Source organism: Anopheles arabiensis, chromosome 3 (assembly GCF_016920715.1).
Source record: "Anopheles arabiensis isolate DONGOLA chromosome 3, AaraD3, whole genome shotgun sequence".
In the NCBI taxonomy this organism is placed as follows: domain Eukaryota; kingdom Metazoa; phylum Arthropoda; class Insecta; order Diptera; family Culicidae; genus Anopheles; species Anopheles arabiensis.
In genome coordinates, this window is record NC_053518.1 from 15251905 (window position 1) to 15273011 (window position 21107).

General features: G+C 42.5%; 1 protein-coding gene across 2 annotated transcripts in view; it reads left to right on the forward strand.

The window, feature by feature from the left end:
* The window catches only part of LOC120899770 (inositol-pentakisphosphate 2-kinase), a 119309-nt gene that overhangs the window by 27769 nt on the left and 70433 nt on the right, over window positions 1-21107 (forward strand). For both annotated transcript variants that reach the window (XM_040305979.1, XM_040305980.1), the window contains exon 2: window positions 16335-16385. The gene's annotated coding sequence lies outside the window, so the exon portion shown is untranslated. The remainder of the gene's footprint in view (window positions 1-16334; window positions 16386-21107) is intronic.

Here is a 21107-nt window from a genome sequence, read left to right on the forward strand (position 1 = left end):
CAACAAGGCTTATCGTGTGCAACTGGTCAAACAGTTCTAGATGTGCCGAATATCGGGGTAGATAAAATATAGGTTAAATAGATTGCAAAACGCACGAACGACGACAACCTAAATGGGAACAACGTTTTTTTTAGTTATTTTCCACATAATCTTGTTGTGTTGTGACACGATTTCAAACAGGGTTTATACATACAAAAAAAGCTCCAAAACCACTCTGCTGGGGTCCACAGTTTAATCACAGCTGCCGGCCGGTGCCAGCACGACAACAGAACGTTTCGTTGCTGCTCCATCCGGGACCGCTTGTCTTCTGCAGTGAGGGTAGGGTTTTGTTTTCTTCTTATGCAAGATTCGATCGCAAAACTATTGCGCCGTAAATATTTTGGAAACGATGAGGGACTTCCCATCAAACCTGTTCTTGAGGCAATCGGTTTGTTTTTTTGATGATGATGACCGAAACACCGAAAAATTCTGCACAGAAAGAGTGTAAGAAGCAGCAGAGAATCGCTGCCGAAACGGGGAGGGAATCGTAAAATAGCATAAAAAGAATGCAAAGCAAAAAACAAACGAAAAAACTCTAACCACACATCATCACAACAACACCACCTGCTCCACAAAACTACTTGTGCAATGTCCCAGAACCTGGCGCTACAACACGTCTCGGTGTGTGGTGTGGAGATGATCGGGAATGGGCAAAAACTAACCGAAGAAGGAAATTATCGACTTCCTTTTTGGCGTATATAAGCCGGCTGGGGAGCGAAAAAATAAAGCTACGATTTTGCGGCCAGTGACGATGAGCGGAGACCGCAGGAAGGGTATTGTTTTCAAACGCGAATTCCTCTTCAGCTTGTGTGCTGCGCTACTGCCGGGCTCTGCAAGGAACTCTACCACATAGACAAAACACACACACAGATACACTAACTACAACATCATGACGAGATAAAATTGCAAAATTAAACTCATGCTAGCATGAATGTGCTCAACCAAACATGACCGTATTCGCGCACGGACCGGTGAGGGAGTTCCCGCGGTAGTGGTGCTTGTACGCGTCGTACTTACGTGTTTCGTTAACGAAACGAAACATGCATAAATAATTTCACTCTCCTTATCATTGAGCGCGGGGGTTGGCGTTTTTTGTTTGGCAGGGAGTCCCTGGGAGCGGTTGCCATGAGATGGGTCCGAGTAAGGGTTGTATTTTTGTTTGGTTCTTTCTCTTTGCCTGGAAGGGTTACAATAATGGCTGGACATGGTCCGCTGCCTGCAGTAACCTTCAGCGAAAACGAAACTTGTGTGTTAAGTTCCCTTTTTGATGTTGTTGTTATTAGTGGAGGAACTCGACGATTAGATCGATTGGAATTATTCTTTGAGGGAGAGGGTTTTTTTCGATTTGGAAAACCAAGGGGATAGTAGTGTTGGAATTCTATTTTTAAACCCCTTTATACCCATTCCCCCTCATGTCAGTTGAGTCAGTTTGCTGGAGCGATAAGTAAATGTTTACGATGGGAATTGATCGAGTGAAACACCTGGCTAGTTGGCTGACTGGTGGATATTGCGTATCAAGTTTTAGTTGGAGTCGTTTGAGCGATAGAGAGTTCTGGTTTCATTCACAGTTTCGTTGATCAATTCTTTGTAACGAATTTACAGTAGGTAAAATCATACATATATGTATGTGTTGATATTTGTACATTTATTATAATTTTTAAAGAATAACAACATCTGTTTTATAATATGTATACATGGCTTTGTTTATTCTCAGCTTTTGATGCAGTATTTGTCATACTTTTTCAAAATCTTGTTTGACACCTTTTTTGGCTGGTTGAAAATGAAGTGAGATAATTTCATTCCATCAATATCCTTTGAAAGGTATTCAGGTTTAGTTGCAGAAATATATCTAAATAATCCTTGTGAGATACCTTCCGTCAGTTATTCGGAATTTTCGCCACGGTGGACGAAGACATGCGTGTAGGCATGTTTCTAAGATCTACCTTCGATTTTTATCAATTCCTCCTCAGTTTTCGCAAACAAAATTGTAGAAGTAGAGCTTTTGGATCATGTTGATCCAGAAAATTTCGATGGGATGCAGTTGGGTTATGTGTTGGACCAGTTCGCGTACTGTTTCCTAATATGTTTGTTCATGTTTTACATGTACTATTCCACTGTTAGGCTGGTTTCTCCCAGCCAAGCCAAAGCAGCGATGTACCGACTATTCCCACGGTCTTCATTTTCAGCATCATTTGGAGCTTCGGAATTCGAAACTGGGCTTTTTTTCAATTATCTGATTATTGTTTAATAGCAACAAGATGTTGTAGATGCTGGAACAGGCTTATTCGAAGTACACCAACTATCGCATGGAGTCCGTTTTGGAAGCTACGAGGGGCCGTTCTTTGATCGCGCACGCTCGAATTAACGCTTCGTTAGTCCTCACCCGCCTAAACCCATGAAAAATCGACAATTTGTTCCTAATGATTTTTCTTTTCTTAATGAAAACGCTATTGTTCAAATTTACTTTATCCTCGTTGAAAATGTATGCTTTATTATATCTTAATCAATCGTTGCTGAATGAAATTTTGTATTGGCTATCACCTTTTTGTTGGATTTTTAATAATTTCATGTTACCGTTTCCATTTTACTCTCTCATCTGTTATCTGATCGTCTTTTTACTGGTGTTAGTATTTATTAGTTGTTTTCCCCTATTATCTACTATTGAAATAATTCAGTCAAATTCATAGGATGTTTAAATAAATATATTTGTCAAACTATTTTTTTTCAAACTCAAAAAGTTTTAATACCTAAGCAAATTGGAGAACAAATAATGAGTAACACTGACGCTGAAAAAATGTATAATGCCACATGCAATAGAAATATAAACTGTACTTCCGTACTTTCGAAAAAATAAAAAAAAAAACATGGCACGATCGCTCCGCTGTACAATTGAGCTTACTTTAAAGTTTAAACTGTACTTGAGTGTGTACTTCCGCAAAATAATTGCGTCTTTCAGCTTCGGTGTGCAAATACGCACATACATGTAACGCCCGGGCTGATAACACGCATCGGTCCGGCAGTCGACTATTGTAAAAGTGTCGTTGGACTGGCTCTCTCTGGTGGTGGTGTGTTTGTTTGGTTTTGCTCATTGCGTTGATAAAAAAGAGTGGAAACCAAATCCACTTTAGATTCTAATTTGCGTCACCGAAGGATCAGCCGAGCGAGCGACTAAACAACAAACCGATGATGCAGCGCTTATCGCTCAAGGGACAGTTTGGCTTCGTTTCCGTCTTGTCCCGCCCGTTTCCTCGCCATTTTACAAATACACAACAACGAAGGGCGTTTCCACCAGTCAGCAGCTCCATCCCCCCAAAAGCCTGTTGATAATGCAATTTGCTGCGGTGTTGTACGATGCGCGTTGCGTATTGCAGGGGCGCAAGGCGATCGCCTCAGTTTGGGAATTGCATCAGGTGACAGTAACGGTTATTGCTGATGTGGAGCAAAAATGGAGTGATCGTCAATTTAAAGAAATAATAAAAACTGAAGTGTGTGTCTCCGATTTCATCCGATGAATCATTTCTGAGTCGCATTTTGGAGGTTTTCTGTTCCACGATGCACTCATCGTCGCATTGTCACTACTAAGTGTAATTGGAAGCTATTATAAAAGGCAATTTTAAGTATTATATAACTAATGTAATTTTTATTTGCAACACCAACCCATTACAGCTAGTATCTAAAACAAATACACATTGTTAATTGTACACACGCCGGCAAATTCGCTCCTCGCAACTCGCAGTAGCTGTGTGTAAAGCGTATCGACCTAAAAACAATATCAACGAACGATGGAAAAATGCACAGCAAAATCAAACAAACCATTCAAACCAACGCGGGTTGTGAAGTACGTACGCCGATACTCAGGCGATGCGAAAATTAATTTTCCATCTCGATCTGAGTGAGAGACCCACTTTTACCCATGCGTTTGCACTTCAACCTTGTGCGTATCTCCCCTTCGGTATCGTGCATGGGCAAGCGTGCAGGCGCGACAGGGTCTGATGAAAAACCCTTGAGCGTCTGTTGTTTGTGCCGAGAGACAGCCGCGAAGTTGACACTTCTGCCTCGCTGCCTCACCCGGTCTCGTACCCGTGTATGTGCTTATCCACCACCTCAACGGCAAACATCATCCTCACCTTGTGTTGTTGATGGTCGCTTATGCGTACGCTACAGGGCAGAGGGATGTGTCTGTGGCCCTTGCTTATCTATGTCGCTCTCACTCTCGCTCGCTCTCTATCGCGTTAATGCGCAGAAAGCGAACAGTTACAACAGCGCCAGTTTGCGCGAGTTTAAGTAAATTCGAGTTCGAGTGTGTGTTATCAATACTCTTGAATCAGACGGAGGAAATAAACAAAAAAAAATTGCATATGCGCAGCAAGAAATAGAGTGGACACATACAGCCCACTAAGTGTGCGGTGTAAGTGTGTGCAGACGACTTATCAATATGGTTATAGAAGATTTGAACTAGCTCAATGTGTGCAAGCGTACGGCAGCTGAAAGTGACATTCTGTGACATTTTGTTTTAAGGTATATTTTCGGAGTTGGTACATGTTTATAAATTGATCATTATTTGTCTTGTTCAGGGATTATTATGTTTCGTTCTAGGTTTGGGTTTGACTGATCAGGTGTCTTGTTCTTCTGTGATCTCTAGAAAACTTCAATAAATCCCATAGCCTTTGTGGTTCAGGGATACAATAACGAATACTTTGTTCAGTTCGTTCAGTTTTAGTGCAGTTCGTTAGTGATTTCCAATGACTGAATAATTATTGAAATAATAAATGACGAACGAAAGGACGAACAAATGATTAAATCCTGAACTGCTTAGGCGGATATCTCCAAACTACTCACTCCAACGAACTGGTTGGAGGGACGAACGTTTGGATGAATGAATAAAGGACAAACTGCTTATGCTCGTTTTCGGAAATTGCCAATTTTTTATAAACGAAAATGTGAGACTAAAAGCATAACAAATATAGTTGATCGGCTAAAAACCTTTGCTAAAGAGCGTAGGAACTGTCTTGCTTTGCTGGTTCCTTTAAAAGTGTCTTGTAGTTTGTTCTTAAAAAAGGTTGATTTCCCCAAATCTTAGGATTATGCGTTTGATGTTATTTCGTGGATTTTTCCAAATAAGTTTAGAATACTAATATACTATCTCTTGTGACTATTTGATGACTCAAAGGTTTGTAGATCGAAAGAAAAGATGTTATAGAATACTGTAAAAAAACACATAATTAATTTAAAATCAATTTAAAGCAATTTTTCTTTCTGGGTTGATCAAATATGCTGCAATTATTGTTCATTTAAAAAATTCCCATTTTCAGTTTCTTGTAGTTACATTTTTCCCTCCAATATCCTGTGAAGCCTCTAAAGCCAAAAGCTATCCGTTAACGGAAATCGTTGACATTTCACTGAAATTCCTAACCGTGTGACCTACTGTTAGGGAGGGGCTGCAAACGAAAAAGGAAATGTTGACTTCAAGACCAGACCACCGGCCACAAATGGAAGGACGGAATTTCGTCAAACGGCAACGGAAAAGTGCGTAAGGATGGCAGAAAGGATGAGCCCGTCTACCTGACCTTAAAGGGATTTCTAATTTACATAATGCACATATCAATTCCATCTCAGGCACACCAAACACACTGACCTTTTCCCATGATTGGCGGGCACATATGCATCATCAAAAATGTTTTTCCCATTTTGTATAAAGACATAACTGATGTTATTGTTGGTTATGTTGCCTGCCCGTTAGTGGTAGTACCTGGAGCAGCAGTCGCGCGTTTGGACAGGGTGTATGCATGTGGACTATCGCGGTCCGTTCGTTTGGTTGACGGGGTAAAGTAAAGGTTTCGTTTGACTTTCCACCCGTGTCAGGCACTACTGCGCAATTACTACTGGACGGAGTTTTGTTCGCTTTCGACAGGGGATAAGTGATCGGACACTGCAGGACACAAGGGTCCCAAGGGTCCTCGCGCGCCAGGGGAAGGAAATTGTAAAACGGTTAACAATTAAAGTGCGGGTTTCGTTTTCGTTAGTTTGTTTTTACCTTCTCCAGCATGTTGCAGCTGGACCGTTTGCCTTTCGAGCGTATCCTGGTGCAGCTTGTACTTTCTAAATGTAAGGGCTTGCTGCTTACTTGTTATTGGTGAAATAAAAGTCCCTCAATTGTTGGTTCGCGGGTTACGTTATCCTGAATACATTATATTTTGGGATGAAACAACATAATGTTAGCATATTTTACTTTGCATTGCGCTTCGAATTGTCGTTCAGTAGTGACACGATGGAGTTGATAACACAAAATGATGATCATTGTACCACGAACATTAACATACGGAGGATCTCTTTCGTGCCCAATTGAACGTTTTTCATCACAGAAGGAAAATGGTTAATACTTCCAAAACGTGCCAGTCAGGCTTCAGTTGCTCAAAAGTTACAATGTAACGGACTATAATAATACACATATATACACACACATTGAATCCACAAACTCTACGCCCAGAACGAGGGGGAAATTGAATTCTTTGCCCGCTGCGTCCGTTTGTGCCCGCCGCCATTTCGTTGCTTCTCATTTCCTGGGTTTGCGTATTTTCCAACCGTTTTTCAACGAACGCGTCTGTTAATTACACTGGCGTGGTGGTGGCACACAGCGTATGCAGCTACGCCCTGCATAAACCGTTCATGCATGCGTCATGCATGTGTCCAATTGAATTGCAGCCGCTGGGAAAAAGAGACTCTGAAGCCTATGGAAATGGTCAATTTCCTGCGAGTGGCTGAGCGGGAGCGCCCGCGAGTTTGGAACATTGTGCCTGGGCCCCGCCGGGTTCATGCTTCACTTCATGTTTCAATTTACGGCCGTCGTCGTCGTCGTCGTCGTTCAAGGAACAGTTTTATTAATTAAAAATGTTTTACACATATTTCTGTTGTGCGTGGTTCGGTGTCACAAGCGCGTGGTAGTATGTAAATACTCTACTCGGTGTGAAGAGGAATACCCATTTTTTTGTTAACTTTGCTCCAGAATAAATAAAAAAACGCATCACCAAGAGAAGCCATTTTGCTGCTGTTGGGTACACTCGCAGCTCTTTATTCCCGTTTCCCATCCAAGGGCCCGTTCCTTTTACTCACGATTTCATCGTTGTGGGCGTGTGAACCTTCCATGATACGACACAACTGCCCAACAAACGGCCGCCACATAAACCTGGATCTGAGCGCGAGGACTCGTTCATTGTTGGTGTTGCTGCTGCATGTAGACCTTAAATGGGTTCTTCACTTTTTCCCCCTTCCTTTCAGGTCGTTTTATTCCCGCGGGATATAGAATCACTTTCGCCATCGAGATACGACGGCAAGGGTGTGTGTGGAAAAAGGGGCTTCAGGGCCATGGGAACCACGGTAGAAATCCTTCCCATCATCAGCGGCGCGATCGCAAGGGAAAAGCGGCGTATTTCGTCATGGCGGTGTTACAGATTTGATGGAAGAATAATGCGCTGGCGAGAGTGTAGTAGAGGATTTGTTGGAAGTTTGAAGATACATCATGAGTTTTGGGGATTTTTGTGCTCGTTTCTCAATTCCTAGTGCAGAAAAGTCAAGTTTAACACTGAAAATGTTCTTTATTTGTGAAAAAAATTCTTAAAAATTTAAACAATCACCATTCTACACCAAATCTACCTTTGAGCTCCCTTCGCTTGAGACTGCTTAAATCGTGCATCAACACAAGAAAAGAGAAAGAAATTGTGCTCCATTCTACGAGCAATGATTTATGGAACGTTCTTTGCTTACGACGACGATGCATTTCTTCACGCCCTTGTACGTTTACTGCACGTTTTGCTGCGCTTTTAAGCTTGTGCCTAGCATACAATGGCTTCTTGAGGAACGGTCTCGAATGCGCCTTTTATCGCGCTGCGACACAGCGCGCGCGCCGCTCAAGTAAGTGATTGAGAATGGAATTGCGGTCGCGCGAAGCTTATTGATGGTCATTGCATCATCATCATCGTCACCATTAATGTGTGAGGCTGGTGAGGTAGATGAAGGCGGTGGAATGGCAACACCAAAGATTTTGAAGGTCTCTGTGTGACTGTGTCTGAGATTAATTGTTTGGCGTGCGAGACTATCATTGGGCTCTGTCGCCGGTAGAATAAGGCGATGGACAGTTTTGGTTTTCGGTACAGCCTCAGCAGGCTGTATGCTGCGTTGAAGTAGAGGTACCGCAGGTGTGTGTTTGAAGTAACGAGCAACCACAGGTAGTGAAGTGTACTGATGAGGTACACTGCTCCATGTGTGTGTGCTGCACATTAAAAGATGATTAATGGCGATTGTAAGCAATTGGCGCGGTGGCATGGTTTTTCAACGGTTTGTTTTGTCCCGAAGCCGTAATTGGCATCAATAGATGATGTCGTGAAAAGATGATGTTTGCCAAAGGCAACATTGTAAACTGTTCTCAAGTGGGTTAAAGTGGGCCAGAAAGAATGGCAAAATCTCGCAGTTCTTGGGCGAGATAAATTCATAATCCTTGAATGTGTTTCTTTCTGTGCTGAGTTGCTAAAATTTACCATTATCTTTGGGATATATATATCCTGTGTCGTGGAAAATTCAGACTTCCTAGTCCTTCTATTCGATTGCTGAAAACGATCCTACGAGAGGAATTATATACCCTATTTCAGTTGGCTTATATCAAAAGATCCTATTGTAAACCATTTCATTTACACTACAGTAACCGTTCAATATATATTGTTGTAATCCTTGGGCGATCATTTCTAAAACCAGTTACACATCCCCTGTGCTGAGACCATTTTACCTACCATTTTGTTCAATTTATCAAAATGAAACCTGTGAAGCGTGTACTTCTCTTACACAACCAACAGTGAATGCTATGCGGGCATCATGCAGTTTTTGTGTTGCGTTCGTATTTATAATCTAAAATGTATGCCCGATAAGAAGGTACAGAACCCGCCAGAACAACCCTCCGGCAAGTAGGGAACGCTAATTTAAACAACCCTCCGTCAGTTGTGTGCGTTCGAATGCATACGATCGTAATGCGGGCCCTTCACCAGATCCTTCACGGTCTCGGAAAACCGTTGGATGGATGGAAGGACCTTTTTTTCGATGGTTCCAGCAGGGGTGTCGATGCGTTCGGCATTCGAAGGGTGCCTAGAAATAGATTTCCACCACGCTCCTTGGTGGAGTGTTATATCAGGCGCGACGTTTAAGCTGTGCCTGTGTGTGTGCATTGAAGCACCCTGTCGAATGTCCGCCGGATGTCCTGTCTGGGTGCTCTTCGGTTGTTATTCGTTAAGGGATTGGGTCGGGTGAGTCTTGCATTACACCCTCATAAATGCACCGTCCCTGTTTGATTGGTACATGCAACCAGGTTCCCTTGATTGATCGGTCTCTTTTCCATGTAGACGAAACGCGCACCTCCTCCGCGCAGAGCGTGCAGTACGAAGGAGAGACCAGCTGCCCGCACCCTATGACAGTGATAAGCCGTTGTGGTGCCTGTTTTTGGCAAATTATTCGCGCATAGGCAACGATATTGAATATGTGTGTGCGTACTTGCATGTGGAAGAAAATCAGCAGGAAACAACTTGGCTCAATGAGGCAGCATTTGTGTGTTGTCCCCTAAACAGCGTTTGTTTCCGTTTTTGTTTCTCCGTTTCTCTAACTCATCAGCCAGCCGGCCGGTTCGGTCAAGGGGTTAGATTGTTCACACGCGGTAGGAATTTCGGGGTTTGACACAAACCAAGTGTGACACAAAAGAAACGAACGTAATGGTTACCAACTGTGCATCAATAATGGTGTGTGCGTGTGTGTGTACTTTATGCGTCTTCCCTTTTTGAAACACACCACTGCGTAAAACTGTACATATTGTTCTTCACTCTTGTGCTTGCTGGATTGAGTTGGCTTTGTATTACATTCTAGTAGTTTTTATTCCGACAGAGTATTAAAGTTTTCAATGAGGCACCAAATAAGGTAACATTTGAGATATTGAGGAGGACATGGAGATATAATAACTCTGTATAAGTTCTCACAGGCGTTTGAAGCCTTACACTAGCTAAATATTACCTCTAAGTTATCGAGTTATTGGGAGTGTGCATCAGTTTATGTCCCTAAGCCACCACATTTTGCCAGTGTTGATAAATTCTCGCCTCTATGGTCCTGATTATTGACAGTGTATGTAAAACTTTGCTTCTATCGTACCTGGTTTTGTTTGGAAATCATCTTAGGGGTTTATTTTGATTAAGAAAAAAACTGTTGACACCGAGGTAAACATTGATACCTTAGAGGCGGAAATTGTGAAAGACTTTCAAAAATGTATGATTCCAAAACAAAATTGGTGAGTTAGAGTTACATCCACTATAACAGTAACATATCATTAATACCTGAGGTTTGTATGTTTGAATTATATCTGAGGTCTCAAGGAATTCATTTCATCTGTTAATATATTGTAGCCTCATTGTGTTCTACACATCTTCAGGCCTCAGAATGATTCTAAACTTCTCATCAACGTACCGTACCATACCTTGTTTAAGTACATCTTACAGCGAGACTCATTTGTCACATAAAACTTCACAAAATACTCCATTTCTCTTTGTCTAGCTCTATGATTTAATGTAGAAATTAACAACATTTTTCTAACGTCAGAGTGACCTTGGTGGCCAGAACGAAGTCTAAGTCATTTTACGTTCTTCCTCTGCTCATCGTCTCCCAAAGCGAAGAAGTTTGACGCACAAAGCACAAATCGCTTCCTCCCCCCAATAAACACAGTGAAAAACGGTGTAGCAGTAAAAAATCGCCTAGCGCGTATTCTACGTTTCCTGTGACTGTGCCTGTGTGTGTGTGCCCTAAGAGCAAACCATAAATTAGACAGCGAACAGTGTGTGCAGCGATCAAATCAACGCGCATGAGGCTCGTACCCTTTCCAATGGGCACATTTCGGGCTGCAAGGCAAGAACCCTGGATAGGTTCTTCGTAACCGGTGGACATAGAACAACCATCAAGACTGGCGCAAGTGGAGCTTTGCTTTATGCTTGAAGAGCTTGTAGCATTCCATTTTCACAGCGCTTTCCTGAGCCGGTGGTGTGGAGAGAGTGGTATGACGAGTGGAGTTCCTTGGGTGCGACTTCACGAAAGCTATGAGGTGGTGTGCTATCTACGAGAAGTTCGAGGTGTGCTTAGAACACAACAATTTACGAGCAGACACTGGAAAGCGTTTTGTGTACCAAGGTTCTCTGGTGTTGGTGTGTGTGTGTGTTTGAAGAACGCGTCAGCTCTTCTCTACTGACGAAGGGAGTGTTCCGTTTGCATGCGTTTCCTTTTAGGGCTACTCAGGACTTTGACTCGTGGCAGGGAATGTGACTGTTAGCTTTGACATAAAGGTGTGAAAATGTAAAAAAGGTATTGAATATATAGAAACGATGAGGCTTTGCTGAGTGAAGAACCGAGCATTGGATTTTTGATTTGTTTTTTTTCTTTTTTTTTTTTTTTTGGAGAAGGGCAAGTTCTTTTCAAATCAAGCTTGAAGCGCGTACGCAAATGCCCTCCAATTGTTTCTGACGATGGTGCCTTGGTCGTAAACCTCGACGGCTCCTAAAAGGTACGCTTCAATAGGCACCACACTCAATGATGTATTCCATTCGGACATGGCCGAATAGCTGAAAACCCATGGACGTTGGGGTCTATGCAGGTTCACCTTTTGGGCTCTCGTAGACCTATCCCACCACCCGCGCTCTAGCTGCGTCTTTGATGGCCTTCGTCGCAGTCCACCTCCGTGGGCAGTCAACCATTATCCGCCCACGGAGTGTGCACGATGATGATTCATCCAAAAAAAGGCCGTGCGGCCTTATAATGCAGCGGCGTGCTCTCGGGTGGCGAGTCCCCACCATGCTTCGTAAGCTCCGTAAGTCATTTGTAATTGAAAGCCATAGCACTAGCAGTTATAGCAGTCGCTTCAATCTACCGGCGCTGTCTGTTGGTGCGGTGTTTTGAGAAGCTACTGCACTTTCGTTCGATCTTCGCACACGCCAAGTTGCACACAGGAAGTGTGTGCGGTGCGTGTTTATTAAAAATCCGCAAAGTGAGTCATCGCGTTGACTTTAGATTGGATTCGCAATCAGTTTGTTGTTTTCATCTCCGTTTTCATCTCTGTTTTCGCCCGAAAGGTGATCCTACCAGGCTGCTGCCTGTCTAATAGATAGGAAATGATCCGTGTGAATGACGTGGGCCGGTTGTGGAGGACTAGCCAAGCGCCATGGCTTGATGGGGTGGCTGAGAGGGTTATATGATCTTCAGGTGGCAATAACATAACCGGTTTGTAAAAGACTGCGGTTGTAACCAATGGATAAGGGATTATATATCCATATAAGCTTGAGTTCCGTTTATTGTAGTAAAGTTAGGACTATTTTTAGGTTTTTTGTGGTGATTCAAAGAAAACAATAGCAGTTAGATTTAATTTCATAGTGATGTAACGAATACGGCTACAATCAGCCTTAAATTGAATGTCCACAATAAACCTTAAATTGTTCGCTTTCTTAAAAAACAACCACTTCCAACCTCTCTCTTGTGTGTCTCGATCGAAACTGCATCGATTTGCATACCCGATCACATGGACGCAGCTCCACCACCCGGACACATCCGCAGCTCACTCATCGTGTCCGACCACTCTGGGGATATGAGGAAAAGACTGTCTGTGACGCATAACCTTTTGCTTATGTGAGTTTTGTGTAGTTCGCTCGCGCAGCAGCAGCAGCCTCGCAAATTGTGTGTACATAGAGAGACGGGAGGAAAATGAAAACAATGCATTCGTCTCTTCCATTCAACCGCCATCCATCCCCCACCCAGAAAATGGGGTAAGACATCATGAAGGAGGAAGTAGTGAACCCTAGACGCTGTCGCTTTATTTCCCACTTCCACCACTTCCAACGAGCGCGAACCAGGAAGAAGGGCTTACGGCGGCTCACGGCTGCCTGTCCCTGAGTGAGAGAGATGGCCCAAATGACAGGAAACTCGTAATGGTCATTAAAGTAAATATGTTAAGCAAATACACACATACACAGAGAAACATACACACGTACGAACGTGCACTCTCTTACCATATGGAGAACCATTTCTCCCGGAACGAAACGAAGCTTCGAACCGTTTGTTTTTTTTTCCCCTGTCCGTTTTTGTGTCCGTTTTCCGTTCCGTGTTGTGTGTATGTTCTCCATGGTTGCGGTGCACTTTGGTTTGGTTTGGTCGGCGAAGTGCGTGGAGCATCAGGAAGAAGGGGTTGGGACGTTGGTAAAAAGCTTAAGACGCGGTATAAAAAGCGCACAATGGTGTGTTGTGCACTTCGTCGATGATCAAAGTGATGCTGTAGCTGAAGTTGAAGTCGTTGCGGGTGGTTGAGTTCACGTCGTCGTAGTCGTCGACTACTACTTTCTTTCCCCTCTATCGAGCGCACACCAATACACTCGTACACTCTTCCTCAGCTCTTGGGTTTGGAATAAGCGAAATGAGTGACTGTGTGACCACAGTTCACGTTTTGGTGGCGCTACAGCTTGCCCCCTCCCCGTCATGGTCGCTTGAACTCTTGACTCGCCGCTGCAGTGCCTGGTGGTTAAGAAAAATTGCAAGAAAATCAAACATGTACAACCGCTGGATACAAAAGCAAAGCCTTGGGGCGGAAGGGATTAATACATGCTTCAGGGAGAAAAGGGGTAAAATGGTCTGACTATGGAGGAAGAGCTACAAGATTGTTGTGTTTTGCTTGCTGGTGATGTTATTTTTTGCCCAAGGGAAAGAGTCAGGGTTTTGTTTATGAAACACAGCAGGCACACACACAACCTCCCTTATTTGCATGGGCGTGCAAATTAGTTTGGAGACGAGATTCTTCGAACGCTGCATCATTGAGCTTTTTGTTTGTTGTCTTGGAAAGAATCGCTTAGCTCCTCTCGGATATGTACTCGTCGTGTTTTTCATGAGAAATTAGGTTGTTTTGTTTGTAAGAGGAGATTTATTTAACGAACAATCACACCGGTCACTTATGCTAATGCTACAGATAGCCCCGAAAAGTTGCCATAACACTTTTTAGAGCATCGAAACTGTAGAAAAAAAAAATGCAAACCTCCCAAACACTGATAGAAAAGCCTTCTTTTTTACTACACAAGCTGTGGTTAGCGTAGTTTCTCCAATTAGACCATATAAGGAGCACTTTTGTGAAAGGATAAGTGTGTGTGTGAGAGAGAGAGTGAGCGAGACAAAAGGTGTGCTGTGAACTGAAAGGAGTGATTGATTTCATATCCGCGTGAAAGGAGGATTTGGGTTTTGCAGCGCACCATCCGGCGATGGGTTTTTAAACGCTCTCGCCCCAAGGATGACATCATCCGGCTGCTGCTATTTTTGATGCTTTTTTTTGTCAATATTGTCGTATTTTTTGTTTTGATTTTAAATGTGCAATATAATTGAAAGTAGGCAGTTTTTTTTTGAATATTTAATACTTGTTTTGGTTGTTATTAATCATCATTATTGTTTTGTTCAAAATGATGCATTTTCATTTTTCTTTGTTAGGGGTAATATTTTATGTTATATATTCTAGTTTTGGTGGTAAATATATTGATGATAGAAATTAATTAATGATTATCTAGTATAATAGCGCAATAGTGATGACCTTTACAGTCAACAGAAAAAAGTAATGTAGATAGAACAAACTGATCTAATCAAAGTTTATAGAAGTTAAACGGGTTAAAGAATATGATCTATCTTTTGGTTTATATCTCTGTTCGATTTATTCGGTGTAATGTTCCTGTCTTCTGTTTAATTGCATTATTGTTATTATTTTTCCATTTTGTTTTCTTGAAATCTTTCTACGTTATTTGTGTATTTGTTTACTCTGCTCGTATCTGTCTTTTAAATTTTATACACATAAGCAGATAGTAATTATCTTTACTTTTTTGGGTTGTTTAGGTTTTCTTTTTTTCTTTATTTAGCTACCAGACATTCGTAAATCATAAATATCATCAATACAAACAATAAAATCAAACAAGCGTCATGGAAATTTAATTCTATGCGTACGTACTAGTGATGGGTCATAGGACTCTACTAACAGATCGACCCTGAGTCTGGTGCAGCTAGGCTGGAATCGATTCCGACCCGTGGGTGCAATGTTTTCAGTAGGTTCAGTTAGTTCGAAAGTATTTGCCATTCCGACGCGTAGGTGCAACGGGTTCGGTAAGTTCAGTCGAGCTCAATAGGTTCAGTAGGTTTGGTGGGTACATACGAGTTCAATAGGTTCAATAGGTTCAATGGGTTCAGTGGGTTCATACGAGTCTAGTAGCCTTAATAGATTTGTTGGGTGTCTACGAGTTTAGTAGTAATACAGTATAACCTCCCTGGTACGATTGCGTGCTAACTAGGGAGTTTGCACTCTATAGTTGAGTTGTTTGACAGACGGCGAATGTGATAAATAAAAATAGATTGATTTTTTTTTACATTTCTATTCATCACTTTTGCCGTCTGTTAAGCAACCCAACCTACTAAACTCGTATGCACCTACCGAACTCGCATGCACCTACCGAACTCGTATGCACCAACCAAACCTACTGAACTCGATTGAAACCACTGAACCTACTGAGCCTTTTGAACTTGTATGAACCTACCGAACTTGTATGAACCTGTTGAACTCGTATGAATCTATTGATCTCGTATGAACCTATTGAACTCCTATGAATCTACCAAACTTGTACGAACCTATTGAAGTCGTTGCCACGGGTCGGAGCCACATATGCTTCGGCGAACCTATTGAACCTACTGAAACCAAAATTATGACCCGGAGCGCTCCGGATCGCGTTCGGATGGCTCCTACCCGGTAGGTTCGGGTTGACCCGCCCATCACTAGTACGTACCCGTGGCTTGTTTCAATGCTCCGGCACCATGTCTCCGTGTCTCTGCTAACGAATGTCAACGTCTACCAAATGATGTAAACAGATTCGTCAGCCTTAATCAATTCGTACGTTTCGCTCTGGCAACTGGTGTGCGCGCGAGGTCATGCCGAATGTTAATTGCTTAGTGACCGGTTGAAGAATTAACAGTTTCGGGCGACCGCATCGCCATGGAAGCCATATTTTTAGCTTTATTAGCAGCAGCGCTAAGTGGTGGACTGTTTATTTAGGCTGGAAAAAGGTGTTTGGGCTGTGTGACGCGCGTACGTCGTAGGCTTTACTTAAGGGGCTTTCTGTTTGAACACTGTCGCAGCTAACTGTTTTTCAATGTGTTGTCAATTCAAAGTGCGAGCCGATGAGTAATCAATTTTTTTTCAATTTGTTCTCAAATTTTCTTTCCAGAAATTGAATCTCTTTTCTAACAAGTGTTCGCAGTCACGCAACAGCACCAAGGTAAGAAATACATCATCTCCAAAGTGTGATGCTAATAAAAGCGAGGGCCAGTCAATAATACTCCAGTGCACAAAATGTCGGAACGCAGGCTGATGTTGCCATCCACGAACACCCTTAAAACGAGAGACACAACCACATTAGGAACTGAGAACAACACACACACACATAACGGGACGACCTTTTTGGTTTGTATTTCTTTTTTGTGCTCTGTCAAACTTTATCACGCTGACCTGATATGTGTGTCTGCCAGCGTAAAATGCCCCATGCATATGTGCGATACAGAGACCCGGGCGAGACAGAGGGCCATCGAGAGTCGAAAGAGGCAGCTTGCTCTGGGGCCCTGTCTGCCATCGGAATCAATCAACTTCCTCAATCAAGCGAGCAATTTCCTCCGGCCGGCGACGACGATGCTCTGGCAAACGACGATCGCCTCACAAACCGTCATCATCTCTGTATGGGTGTGTGCGTGTGTATGTGTGTCTCGTTCGCTGTAGCCATTTTATGCTCTCCCATATGTGTCTGTCTTTTTTTGGAGAAAGACTTTTTAATGCTTTCGCTCCGCTGGCATCATTTTAAATGGATGTTCTATCTTTTCACATCCCGCAGGGTCTCCACATCCCAGGGTTGTTTTTCTGATGATGATTTTTTTATTGAATAAAAAGATCACTTCTCTTTTAAAACTGTCTGAACCCAACAGTGCTGTACCAATTGTTCGTACAGCGTAAAATGCTTACTTTTTGGGTTTAACCTCCGCTTAGAATGTCAACATAAAATGGTCGGACTAGCAAACCGCGAAACGATGGTGCATAAAAGTTGATCGTTTTGCTTTGTTTGCGGCCTCCTTGGTCTGCCAAGCGTTCGAACCTCTTTTCTCTTATCGAAAAAAAGTATGTATGTAGCACACAGCAGCAACAACAAAAAAAAACCGATTCGAAAAGTAAACCGCAACTATCGTGTTGTTCCGAGCGAGAGCTCCCCATTTCTTCGTGCTGAAGACGCCATTCTACTATCGTAGGTCTGTTTGTTGCCGGAGACAGCGGCAAAAGCGAACCCTCTTAGTACACCCGCCCGCTTGTTACGCTGTGTGTGTGTGTTTGGTCGATGTTAAACTTCAAAAAACAAGTTGCTGTAGTGTATTGCATCGTGCGTTGTCTTATCAATGACACAGAATGATAAGAGTTGCGGAAATACGTAGGGGTAAAGCTGTTTTTTGCTGTTGTGGTCGTTGTGTTCTTTAGCTCGTGTCGGTCTTCCCCTCTCTCTCTCTCATGTTCTGAGGGTTTTTTACTTGGTGAAAAATGTCACAAAAACGTAAAGTTGTTTAATTCTTTGACATTTTCATCACAACCAGTCCGCGTTTGTTTGGCACGTGTGTATAGTCGGTGTGTGTGTATCAGTGATGGGAAAAATGAAGATTTTGTCAGAATCGATTCCGGCTAGCTTCAAAGTTTTCTGGAATCGATTCCAGATAGTAGGTCCGAAATCAATTTCTGGAATCGATTCCAGAATTGTATTTGGCTTCATAATTGGAATCGGCTCCGGAATCGGCTCCGGGATTGGCTCCGGAATCGGCTCCGGAATCGGCTCCGGAATCGAAATCGGTTCTGGATTCAAAATCGACTCCAAATTCGCAATTGGTTAGAATCGATTCCGGCTAGCTTCAAATTTGTCTGGAATCGATTCCAGATAGTAGGTTCGAAATCAATTTCTGGAATCGATTCCAGAATCGTATTTGGCTTCATAATTGGAATCGGATCCGGAATCGGCTCCGGAATTGGCTCCGGAATCGGCTCCGGAATCGGAATCGGTTCTGGAATCAAAATCGACTCCAGATTCGCAATTGGTTCGGAAATCAGAATCGGCTTCGAAACAGAATCGGTTGACTCAGGAACTGGTTCCGGAATAGGCTTCGGAATCGGCTCCGGAATAGGCTTCGGAATCGGCTCCAGAATTGTATCCGAACACAGAATCGGAATCGGGTAGGTACGATTCCGATCTTCCACCACTAGTGTGTATGACTTCACAATAGACCATCGTGTTCTATTGCACAGACTGCTGGGCAGCAGCATTATTAGCACAGCAAAGCGAAACGATCTAATCTCGCGTCCCCCTACCACCGCGGATCGAGTGGCGGCAGAGCAGTATTCAAATCGAGTTTCACCGGCATCTCGTTTGCATCCTTTATGCATCTCCGTGCCGATGCCGCTGAACCGTGTCATGCGCTATCGGCTTTCCGAATCGCGGCTGTCCCATTGTTTTTGGGTCCACAGCGCAGGAACGGGGAAAGGGCGAAAGCATCATCTGCCGCCCGTGTCTTCTCTTCATTGTGGATCAACGGGGTTTGTTGGCTGCGCCATTGTTATTGTATCGAAATAGTCGAGGAGTGGGGACTGTGTCTTGACTCTGACTGGCGTCTGCCATTTCTCAAGACCCACCGAGAAGGGGGTTGGTCGGACGGACGGAAGGGGTAGAGCGTTTAGTTGTGGGCGGTTTGATTGTTTTTGTTTGATTTTTGCCTCCTTTTGCCTTTCACCTCTCTCTCTCTTACGGCATGCCATTATTCGGGCCGGCGGGTGATGGTGGGTTGAAAGTGTGTTCGGTGTGGTACTCTAACCCTCCCCCCCCCCGTGGGCTCTATGCTGTACATTTTCCACAAACAATTGGGAAAGGGTCTGGCGTGTCGCGGCCAACGGGTTGATCTCATTTGAAAAGGGGGCTCCGGGGCGTGTTGCTACAACACACACCCAGACACACCCTAGACACTACCGGTTGATGTTGATGGTGGAGTGGCATGTACAACAACAACAACAACAAAAATACATACTAAAGTCAGTCCAAACTTTCCGATTGTGTACAACTTTCTTTCTGCATTGTTAGTTAGAAGGTCATTTGTTAGAAAGGCGATTATCATCTATCAAGATTAAATGCGGGTACAAGGTTCGGGATAGGTAAATACTATGTTTTATATTTTGTTTAATGTGTAGTGTTTTTTTTTTTAATTTTGTTTCTGTTAAACTTGCAATTGTTTAGCATTTTATTCTGTTCGTTATGCTGTAATAAGAAAAGCAAAGCGTATCATAGTTATTGGTACTATTATATTATTTTATCCCATGTGTTTTATATATTCATATGATAGCTTTTGTATAAAAGAGTTTTTTTCTATGAACATGAACTTCAATTTTTCCGCATTTTTATTCTCTGATTTCTTTGATTTCATTGTGTGAACGATGTTTCATATTTCAATACTTTTCTCTTTTTTAGGCAGATGTTTGTTTGTTTTGTTTCATTTCTATTTGTGAATCTAAAACTCTAGGTCTGTTTATCTCTTTTTTGTTTATTTATTTTACTTATTTAATGTTGATTATGACTTTTTACTATCCGTATTGTTAACACTTGTAGTAGCAACGATTTATATCCTTCTCAAAATATGTCTCCCTTGTTGTTTCTTTTATTTTTTTATATTTTTCTGTTTTTTTACCGTTTTAACACTTTATTTTGTATTTGTATTAAGTCAAGTTTCAGTTTCATTTTATTTATGATTTATTCATGTTCTATTGTTAGATTTTTTTTATTCCTCAAACGTATAGCGTTTATCACTCTTTGCTGTTTCTGCTGTAGTGTTTAATCAATCGATTCATTCTTAATTATTTTTTCTTTTTTCTTTTTTTAATTTAAATTCAAACTTTTTTTTTATTCAAATTCAAACTTCATTAAGTTGATTTTATTTATTTATTTGATTGAATCATAGCCTCTTCCCAATTCTAATTAGGCCCTGTTAGGTCCTGTTATTTTTTGTTTCCTTGTTTATTTTTCTTCTCCCTTAATAAACTTCCCATTATCTTCTTGTTTCAATCGCGTTTTGTTCTACGATGATGTTTCATGTATGTCGCTTCACATTTTGCTGCTGTATTATTTATGATTAATTTCATGCTATTACCAGATATCTTGCTTTCCATCGAGAATGATGCAGATTAATCTATCGTCATTAGTATTCCGTCATTATACCCCTCCCCTAACTTGCATCACTTTCATCGCCCGCCCGGTACAAAGGCACTCAAAGTTTGCCCTTGTGTTGGTTGTGTGTGTGTGTATTTTTTATGGTCGATTGTTTCGATACGGGAAGAGGGACACTTCTGGGGCACCAGTCACGTTACGGTTGAATATGGTATATTAAAAGCATATCGAGCTAAACGAATTGCTTCACCGTCATTTAGAGCTGAATGAACTGGTCGTGCGGGGGTGAGGTCGGTGTCCATCACGTTCCCGTGGTCAAATTATTTGCTATCCAGCCGCGGGCAGTGGAGGTCACACTCCACAGGCCGAGAGAAAGAGGACCACGGCACCAAATCACGGTCACCAGCGCACGGTTTTGGATGACAAAAGTGCCCGCCATTGGACGAGCTTTTTTCGCTTCTAATCGATACTTTCATGGACCCATTGTTAAGTGTATTTGACCTTTTGCGGTGAAGAGTAAAGCGGAACGGTGATAACTTAAAATCGCCTTTTCAAACACTGCTTTACTAAATGATTGTAACAAAAACAGGAAAGAAGGGGACCGCAAAAACGTTGAACTCAACTCGAAACGGTACCCAAATTTCCTTATACATTGCTCCGGGGCATTAGGCAAACCCTAGACGGGGAGATTGCAACAGACACACACGCACACGTACGGTGGCACGTTGCCAATAAACGTTTGAAAACACGGTTCACACCTTTTTTTCT